The sequence below is a fragment of the Gadus chalcogrammus genome, chromosome 12 (assembly GCF_026213295.1).
Source record: "Gadus chalcogrammus isolate NIFS_2021 chromosome 12, NIFS_Gcha_1.0, whole genome shotgun sequence".
NCBI classification, from domain to species: domain Eukaryota; kingdom Metazoa; phylum Chordata; class Actinopteri; order Gadiformes; family Gadidae; genus Gadus; species Gadus chalcogrammus.
The window spans coordinates 23,000,512-23,010,745 of NC_079423.1; the positions used below are offsets into that span (position 1 = coordinate 23,000,512).

Genomic DNA, 10,234 nt, shown 5'->3' on the forward strand with positions numbered 1-10,234 from the left:
AACAGATTAGTGTGAGCTGGGAAATTCCATCCTTATTTTAACACATTACTTGAGACAGTGTTTCTCACAGCATTCTACGGGTTTATGCGTCCAGGGGAATATACGTCTCCTACTCAGACTTTTTCCCCTACACGGGGCCTGGCTTTTGCTGATGTCACCTTCTCTGCAAGGCATTTTTCCATCTTCTTAAAACGGTCCAAAAGCGATAGCCTAGGGGCAGGTGCTACTATTATCATCTAAAGAATCAACAACTCTCTTTGCCCTTACGCTTCCATGCTCCTTTACCTCAAGCTCCGGCAACGCACGCCTCCCGAATCATCTGTTTATTTTGCCTAACGGCCGGCCAATGACTAAAGAGTGGTTCAGAGTCCATCTCGCGAAGGTGGTAGAAGGGTGCGGCCTACCATCTCCCCTCTACACTGGCCACTCCTTCCGGATTGGAGCGGCAACTACAGCCGCTGAACAAGGGTTGCCGGACGTGTCTATCAAACGGCTGGGAAGGTGGTCTTCCACAGCCTACGAATCCTACATCCGGTCGAATTCAAGGTTCTTCCATCAAGCGCACACGATGCTCTCTAACGTCGGTCAAGGCAGGTTTAACACGTTTTCAACTGTAGCTGTTTCTGGCAGCCTGTTTCCATTCCAGGGTTAGTCTAGTCTTAGTGTCAAGCTGTCATTTTAGTCTATTTGTTTTAGTTACGTCTATATTCTTTCTAGTGTTATCGAAATATATTGCACTATGTATTTAATTACAGTTATTGTCACACGCCCAGCATGCACGTTGCGTTCCGTTTCATTTTTCTCACGCGATAAAGGTTTGTGATGACGATATTTTGTCATTATTTTCGTTGCTAAAAGCAACACTATTTGCAACTACTGGTGGTGGTGGTTATCAGGTACTAAATTCATGAAGCAAAATTCGGTTTCATAACTCAGGTTAACCTGCAGCAACCCCGGCGATTGTGACCACGTCGGTGGATCATCTAGAAAACACTCTTGAGTTCGCTGTCACGTCAGTGGCGTACATAGGAAAAACAAAACTCAACGTTGCAGCGGCAACCCCGGTGAGTGCGTTGACCACGTTGGTGAGTGCGTTGACCACGTTGGTGGTAACAACTCGGGCACTCGTGAGTATGACCACGTCGGTGGCACGTTATCTAATACTCATGGTTTGACTGCAGTAACCCCGGTGAGTGCGTTGCTCACGTCGGTGGGAACAACTCAAGCACTCGTGAGTTCGTTGCGCACGTCGGTGCGGTACAACACAGAACTCTACGTTCGTTGCAGCAACCCCGGTGAGTGCGTTGCCCACGTCGGTGGGAACAACTCAAGCACTCGTGAGTTCATTGCGCACGTCGGTGCGGTACAACACAGAACTCCACGTTCGCTGCAGCAACCCTGGTAGTGCGTTGACCACGTCGGTGGGCACATGCAAATTTAATTACCACGTCGGTGGCATAATATCAAACACTCAAGTGCAGGACACTCGGAGTTCATTGAACACGTCGGTGTTCAACACGGAAGTACACAATATTTGCTGCAGCAACACCGGTGAGTGCGTGACCACGTCGGTGGCACAGCAAGGGCACTCGTGAGTTTGTTGACCACGTCGGTGTTCAACATGGAAGTTCACAATATTTGCTGCAGCAACACCGGTGAGTGCGTGACCACGTCGGTGGCACATCAAGGGCACTCGTGAGTTCGTTGACCACATCGGTGGTTCAACGCGAAAGCACTCAGGTCACGCAGCGACCCCGGAGAGTGAATCGACCACGGCAGTGTGTACAGCACGAAAGCACTCGTGGCTCGTTGCGTAACAGCTGCAGAGTGCTCTAAATTTTAATTGATCACGCTGAGGTATTTTAAGTCAACTGCTTTTACGTGATTCATCGATCTCGCTGACGGTTTTAAGCTTATCGTTTTACGGTATGTATGATTGACTCTTAATATGTCGTATATTGGGTAGGCCTTTTATCTTCCAGAAGCAGTATAGATCCTTGTCCACTTCTTCTACGGCGGGTATGTATGGTCTCATTCAGGGACGTGCACAGGAATTTTGAGGGGCAGTTGCTCTGACCTGAAATAAGGGCACGGTCCTAGCATGGTCCTCTCATATATGGTGATCAGCACTTAGGCCTACCTGCCCTATGTGCCTCCTCCTGGTCCACATTTTCCGAGTGTCTGGAGGCTTGTGACTGCTCCTCATCTTAAACGTAATGTAATTATGAAAAATTGCCATTAGTAGGCTAAAATATGAGTCTGATTAATTTATCAATTAGTATAATTTTTTATCACTATGCAAAGTCTCTGTCCCACCTGCTGTTTGGCTTTTTCGTAGCCAACCCTGTAGTGATGTGCTCTTTGATGCCTCCTTTAGTTGTCTCTCTCTCCTGAATCCTCCTCTTTTCACTGGGCATTTCGGCTTCACTTAACAATAACAAACAATACCCAAAATAGTGATAAGATTTAGGCATGAACCATTTTGAATGAAAGAATTCATGTGATGCATTAGCCTACTTCCATCATTTATTCTTCTTGTTAAAACGAAATGTTAGAAACTAACTATCAGCAGACATGTAGCTTAGTTTGGCTACCAAGAAATGTGTAGACTATGTGATAACGGGCTGCTTGTCTGCAAGCTAGCTAGCTGTCTGATTATTTAGGCTAAACGTTACGTGGCAAACTGAGCCTGGATTTATGAAGATTGTAATTCATTTCATAAAACGTGATGATGATTGTTTGTTTGTTATACATCTCAAATTCACCTTTTCCGACAACATCAAGGCAGTCGTTTCACAGGTGCTGGTGTTCCGGTTGCGTGCAGCGCTGCAGCGCAAACAGGGAAGGGCGGCAGAAGGGAGGCGGCAAAAGCGGCTTTTGCCGTGCGGCAGAGTTTGCCCTCCCCCTACTGACTTTCACTCTCAGTGCCCGAACGGAATTGAATGAGGCTACGCTTACTTTATGAAATGTTTCGAGTGGCGATTTTTTTATCTAGGCCTACATGAAATTCTGCATCCATTAAATGATTAAAAAAAAATATTTATTTTTTTTCCTCGGAAGGGCAACGTGAGTCGAGGAGGGCATATGGGCAGTTGCCCAAGCAACCTGAGCAACCCCCCTGTGCACGTCCCCCCTTTCGCTATTCTATTTCTGGGGTCGGCTCCGCCCCTGCCAGTCCCGGCAGGACATGCCGAGTTATCACCTGCTTCCGGCGTAGGCCTACGTCCTCTCTTTTGGGGAAGGCTCCGCCCCTGCTAGTCCTGGCAGGATACGCCGAGTCCGCACGTCATCCTGGATCAGTGACTACCTTGAGGACTCAAATCACGCGCGGCTGGCCGCCAATCACCAGCTACCAATCACCTGCCTACACCTGCTCTATAAAGAGTAGTCTAACATATGTCTTTGCTGCTCAGGTCTTCGTTCAACGCACCTCCATCCACCCCACCACCACCCCACCACCACCAGGTCGGCCCCAGTCAACGTTGTCCAGGGGAAGGCTCCGCCCCTGCTAGTCCTGGCAGGATACGCCGAGTCCGCACGTCATCCTGGATCAGTGACGGGGCTCATGCCAAAGATTCACCATGCAAAATATTTCCATGTCGTTATTTAAATAAATCCTGTTCATACTTATCAGTAATCGAGTCTTTATGGGAGAAATTAACTATCGGACGCTGAAAACATGCCAGAGCATGAGGAAGGTGAACAAGATGGATACCCTCAACAAAGACAGGAAGAGAGACTTATTCCCCCCCTTGTGGTGTCTAGTCCTGCAAGAGATGTATACAGAGAAGTCAGACAGTCGGCCAGAGAGAGAAGACCAAGACAGTTATTTACATATGATACACTTGGCCAACCCTCTCTACATGCTTACATAGACACAGTCTCCACTTGCACTACACCATCCCACATACCTGCTCTTAGTATGCCACACTACTTCCGACCATTGTTCTCATCTTTGCCCTACAAATCACCTATGTACATGCCATACACATATTACATGCCATACACCACACCTGTATACCAATGGGGAAATAGAAGGTTTTGAGGTATTTGAAATGTCAGGGGCCATTTTTATTTTGTCGGGGAGTGTGTGATGCCCACTAATGTGTGCCCATATTTGTTTACGTTAAGTTTTTATATGCTGCACCATTTTATATTATTAAGACACTTTATTTCCTACTAAATTGATTTTATTTTGTATGAGCAATATCTTTTATAGTTTTACATTTTTACAATGCAAGTGCACTATCCTGCCAGTAGGAGGCACAGTAATATTGTGGTTTGCCTGAATCCCCGTGAGATCCTCATAACTAATGAGGATCTGAAAAGACAAGCCACGTCTCCCGTGTCAGCATTCTTTTCTCTTTGTTTCAGGTGGGTTATGTGTTTAAAATGTAAAACAAGTTCATGTGAGTGATTGGAGAATGTGTAGTGTAATGTTTTAGTAAAGTATGAGTGTGAAAATTAGTACATGTGTATGTGGCAGGTTGAGTGTTGCTCCTCCTCCACTCAGTTGATTTCTGGTGGGCAGATTGCAGAGTGGTTTCACCTGTATAAGTGCTGCGCCTTCTCTGGCGCGCACACTGCTGCCTGGCACTCGTGGCGAAGACTCGGTGTGGCGTCTGTTAGTTGTTGGTTTGTTGTCGGTTGGTGTGGCGTGCTTCAGTCACTTGAAGGTGAGTAGGCATGACGCTACTTTCGTGCAACTTTATGATGACAAGCAGGTGCCCAGTGATCGCGAGTGTTTTTGTAACTTTCCAGCGTTGTTGGCCGTGTTGTTCGGGGGCGGCATTGTGAGGGGAGTCTGGCATCCGCTCTGTACTGTTGCCGCAGCCGGTGATCAGTTTCGGGGGCGTAAAGCTCTCTTCGTTCGGGTAAGCGTGCTCTTTTGTTAACCTGCTGGTTGTGTTAGCTTTGTGCTTAGCCGTCTGCTCTCTGTCCTGCTGTAGCTGTTGGAGCCGCAGCGGTGCTTTTGCTTTTCTTCCTCCTCCTGTGCTCTGGTGAAGCTGCCCTGCACGGCTCTGTGACGTAGCCTACACCTGGCGATCCCAAACGTAAACCATCCACGGCCTCCGGTCCTGGGGCGGCCGCTCTGTCTTCGCCAGCCGCTCCGTCTTCTCCATCCACTCCGTCGTCTTCATCATCTTCGGCTGCTCCGGCACCGTTGCCTTTTTCCACACAGTCCGATGTGGCGGTTGCATTCCCACGCAGCGCTAAGTTTTCAGTCCCACCACAACTCTTATTGGTTTGGTTAATTGTCTGCTTTTCCTTTCATCTTTTTGTGTTTTGTGTTCTTTAGTTTATTTGTTTGGGTTAAATCCTATACATACATATATTTTTGTGTTGCGTTTTGTTGACCCATTTGGGGTTAAGCATATCAATATTTTCTTATTATTTCTGATCTATTGCTTTGGGGTTTAACTGATTATTTTCTGTTTAGTTTAACATAGCTGTTGGGTTTGTGTTTGGGGTGTTAAATACGCCTGGCCCCCACCCAGAGTTACATTTCGTTTGTTTCCTTATTACTTGTCTTAAGAATTAGTTGGGTTTCTGTATATTTGTATTTGGGTTTAAATATTTGGTTATGAGTCAGTTCTGTTCCTGTGTCTGGGTGTGAGTGCTGTGTGTGTGTATGTGTGTGTTTTATTATAGTCCTCTGTTTTAAATGATTGTCGGAACAACCTGAGTGTCTCGCCACAACAGTAGTGTAATTTTTGTCTTTCTTTCTTGTGTTTCCAGGACAGGAGCTGGTGCAGCGGGCGGCAGGCTTGGTTTGTAGTGGTTCTTTTGTGGTTTTGAGTTGATTTAGCCTGACCGCCTCGCTACAGCCTAGCTCTGTGCCTGTTGTATTTATTTCTACTTTGGGGTTTTGACTTGACACTTCAGTGGTTGTTGAGATCCCTGAGCTCTTTTAATTCTGCTTACTGTAAATAAATAAAATTATATACTTTGTAAGTCCGTCTCTCGTCCTTTATACAAAACGTGCAACGAATCTGTGTGACCTCTGGTTGGCCAAAGTACAGGGCCAATGTTGTATTTCCTGTGGCGCAATTCCCCAGGTGGTGTTGTCGAGCAACTTTCCCCCCCTTTCTCTCCATTCCGCCACATGTAGCAAGTAAGGTCCGACGCTCGCCGAGAGATTTGTAATGGCGGCGCCGTTTGAAGTCTTACCGTTAAGCTAGTAGCTTTAAGCTAGTACAGACCACGCTCGTCTCTACCTTTTTGTTTTATTGTAATAGCACCACACGTGGCTTACTTCTTGAAGTTTTGTAAAATGTTAAAAACGGGTTAAGAAAAGTTATTTGAAGTTCAGTAATAAGAAAATGTTTGATATAGTTTACAAGGTAGGTACTGTTAGAAATACTAGTTCAGTAAAACCTAATGGGTTTTAAGAACATTAAAGATGCACTTTGTACAAACTGTTTATTGTATCAGAGACAAGATAGATGAAAGAACAACACTGAGAAAAGGTGTGTTTTGAATAAAGAGTATTTTTTGTGTATTTTGGTTTGTTTTAAGAACATGGAAATATATGTCTAATTAGACAACATATGCAGTAATATGATGCTGAGTTTAAAATGCATGGACAATGTGAAGATAAACAGTAACCTTCAGTAAATTGAGAAGTTAAATGAATAAATATAACTAATGAGGATCTGAAAAGACAAGCCACGTCTCCCGTGTCAGCATTCTTTTCTCTTGGTTTGTTATCTAAAATCTGTCCAAGGCGATCCCACCTGGGACCCGTTACATCAGCACTTTGAGGTGGGCTAGAGACCGAATTTCACATAAGTTCAGGCACTGACTGATATGACCATACTTACTGTTGTACTGACTACTTGTACACAAGGAACCATTTGATTTTACTATATAGATTTAGAGAAAATGTCATTTGAAAAACGTACACATGCATATTCTCCCCTTTGCAAAATTGCATTATGTCAGCACTTTGAAGTGAGCTATAGACCGAATTTCCACATAAGTTCAGGCACTGACTGATATTACCACACTAACCTTTGTACCGACTACTTGTACACAAGGAACAATTTGATTTTACTGTATTCACCTTATTCTTCAACCGTTCTATTTCCCATGATTCATAGCGGGTTCAACTGACTAAACGGTTTTCTATTTCCGGTTAAGTGTTTGTTTACATTGCATGATCCTACAAGCGTCGCTTAAAGCTAGTTATTTTAAGGCTTAAGGAAGTTATTTTACATAACTGATCATTCAAGATGGGAAGTAGTCGGTGGCTACACACTGCCGATGAAATCTTAAAAGATCATATCAGAGTCCCAAATCCGTCAAAACTGACAGGTTGGGTGGATGAGATGAAACTATGGCCAGGAGTTAGCCATATTGATATAATCAATTATTTTGTCTTTTCTGAGGGTGGAGATCGTGAGGAGATGCGTAATTATAAAAGTACTGAGGCCTTCAATTACTTCCATAGCAATAAAGTCGGGCGCATTTTTTTATGTAAGCACGAAGACTATGTGTTTTTGAAGGCAGAGGTCGACAGGAGCCAAAGTGCTAACCATAAGGTTATAGCTTGGGTTATGCTTCAGCCGTCGGGGTTGATAGAGACTGTCGGGTGCTCATGTATGGCTGGATTAGGGAGATCGTGCTGCAGTCATGCCGCAGCAATCCTTTGGAAGGTATGAAGAAGAAAAAAAATCCTTTGTTTATCTGTGAATTAATAAAAGTAACGTGATCATATCACTTTTTATGAGTGTTTTTTCGATTCAGTTCAGCTAGGTGAGGATGACAACATTTGAAACAAATGGCAAATGGGTATAATGTTCTGTTAATGTGCTGAAAAAAGACTGAGGGACATAAACTTCAGCCACCACAGGGCAGGAGATGAATTTGGTATAAGGGTGTCCGGTGCTCAGCCACTACCAAACAACCCACAATATATGTCACATGCCGAATTCTTGACTAATGTAGACAAAGACCCAACAAAGCCACTTTTCCAGTTAAAAAACAGTCTGTTGGGCAAGTGTTACAGAGCCAAACCAGCAGTGCAACCCTGTAGCCTTGCACATACTGCAGTAGATGCAAGATTTTTAAGACCTCATCAAACCCATGCTGGTTCTGATCTCACATGTGAGACATGTAAAAGCTTTTATGAGTGTTATGTTCAAGTGAGTATTGCACAGGCTTTTACTCTAGAATCTGAGACAAGGTAGCAGAGTTCTTCAGATTTGTGGCACAACGCACGAAAACTAAGAATAACTGCAAGTGCAGCTAAAAAGGTTCCTTCTAGAGCATCCACCAATCCAGACAAATTCATTGCAGAGCACCTCTACCCCTCCTTTCGTGGCAACTACGCCACAAATTATGGTAAAGAGAATGAGGTGGTTGCTGGCAATGCACTTAGAGAGCAAGGCATGAGCATTACACAATTGGGCATCACTGTTAATGTTACAGAGCCATGGTTGTCAGCAAGCCCAGATGGGGTAATTGACTCATCTGTGCTACTAGAAATAAAATGTCCCGTCCCAAGTAAACTCCATTCTACCCTCTTGGATCAGCTTGACCATACCTGCAGTGATATCAAGCTAGTAGATGGAGTACCACAACTTCAGAAAACAGGTAGCCGAGGATATTACATGCAGGTACAAATAGGTATGTTCTGTGCCGGTCTGAAGATGGCCAAACTGTTTATCTGGAGCCCAAACGACACAGTTATGTTCACTGTACCATTTGATGAGCCCTATGTTCTGGAGAGGGTAGGACATCTGAAGAGATTTTATTTCTGAACAATGTTGCTCCAGCTTGTAGATGAATTCGTTGGTCAGCGACTGAAACTACACAACAGATATATGAGCATAATGAATTCATAAAAAAGCACCTAAATAATAAACATTTTATGCTGCAGCTGCTGCTGCTGTTAACAGTATGAAACATTTTTTTTATGCAATCAATTCCATATATGCTGAGATTAAGTATTGTTGTAGATAGGTGAATATTACACAGTAGTGTTATTAAATCAGTTTAATATCACATATTGTGTAATCAGTCTTTCTGTAAACAACAAATCTTATACAAAGAGTGAATATAAACAGTACAAATTACAAAAGGAAGCAAGTGTCAATATGAAAATACAGGAAATATACAGGAGCAATTTATGTAGATGTACAAAGTAGTGTTATTCAATCAATTTCAGGTCACATATTGTGTAATCAGTCTTTTTGTAATCAGTCTTTCTGTAAACCTTTCTGTAGATGTATAAAGGGTGTGTGTGTGTGTGTGTGTGTGTGTGTGTGTGTGTGTGTGTGTGTGTGTGTGTGTGTGTGTGTGTGTGTGTGTGTGTGTGTGTGTGTGTGTGTGTGTGTGTGTGTGTGTGTGTGTGTGTGTGTGTGTGTGCGTGCGTGCGTGCGCGCCCTACCCCTACCCCAACAGCATCAGAACACAACCGTTGTCACCTATCGCTCACAGATGAGATCACCCCTTAAGTTGGCCAGGGCCGCACAGATTCTGAGGATTTTTTCAATTTTGGGCGTCATGTTTATTGGTATGACATGAGACAAGATCTTATATACTTTAAGTCGCCTAATTGCTCTCTCAACATGAATCCGCACATTTGCAATCCTGCGAGTTGCTGTGACTTGTTCCTCAGTTAGCTGAGAACCCCCTCTAGTGAAAGCGGGCAGAACCAATTTGACCCTTCTTTCAAACAATAAATCACAAATTAAAAACCCACGATCTGCCATGACTTCATCTCCAGGCCTCAAATAGTCCAAGATACCAGAGTTCATAGTGATAAACTTGTCACTGGCGCGTCCTCCATATCCACTTGAGATAAACATGATTAAGCCACATGGGGCAACAACAACAAGGTACTTGATTGTATTGTGCGAGTAGTAATGGCTGTAGGACTCTCCTCTAGAGTCAAGATTTTTCGCCTTCTGTAACAAACTTTCGCTACAGTCGATGACACAGGTGGTGTTGGGGAAAAAGCGCTTGAATGCAGTTGGCATGGTGGCCTTAATGGTTTCTTTTGGAAGCCAGATAATAAGAGGGCGTAAGACCTCCTCCATTTTATCGATCCAGAAAGAGATGACCTTACTGGCTACACTCTGAGACACATGAAACTGCCTACCAAGGTCACCAAGCACACGATTCAATTTCAATTTGATTGAAATTGAATCGTGACAAAACAGAAGCCCTTTCAGCAAATCCTTCTAAGGTGGAAACAAGAGAGTTGAAGGTTTCCAGTGAGACTCCA

At 44.0% G+C, this 10,234-nt stretch overlaps 1 long non-coding RNA gene across 2 annotated transcripts; it reads left to right on the top strand.

The window, feature by feature from the left end:
- Positions 1–3,683: 3,683 nt before the first annotated feature.
- LOC130393016 (uncharacterized) lies at positions 3,684–8,092 on the top strand. Of its 2 annotated transcripts, XR_008897076.1 has the most exons (4): positions 3,684–4,374; positions 4,532–4,676; positions 4,762–4,874; positions 4,950–8,092. It is a non-coding gene; the product is annotated as an uncharacterized LOC130393016 (long non-coding RNA). The 2 variants fall into 2 exon arrangements; XR_008897075.1 differs by having other exon boundaries at positions 3,689–4,676.
- The last annotated feature ends 2,142 nt before the right edge of the window (positions 8,093–10,234 follow it).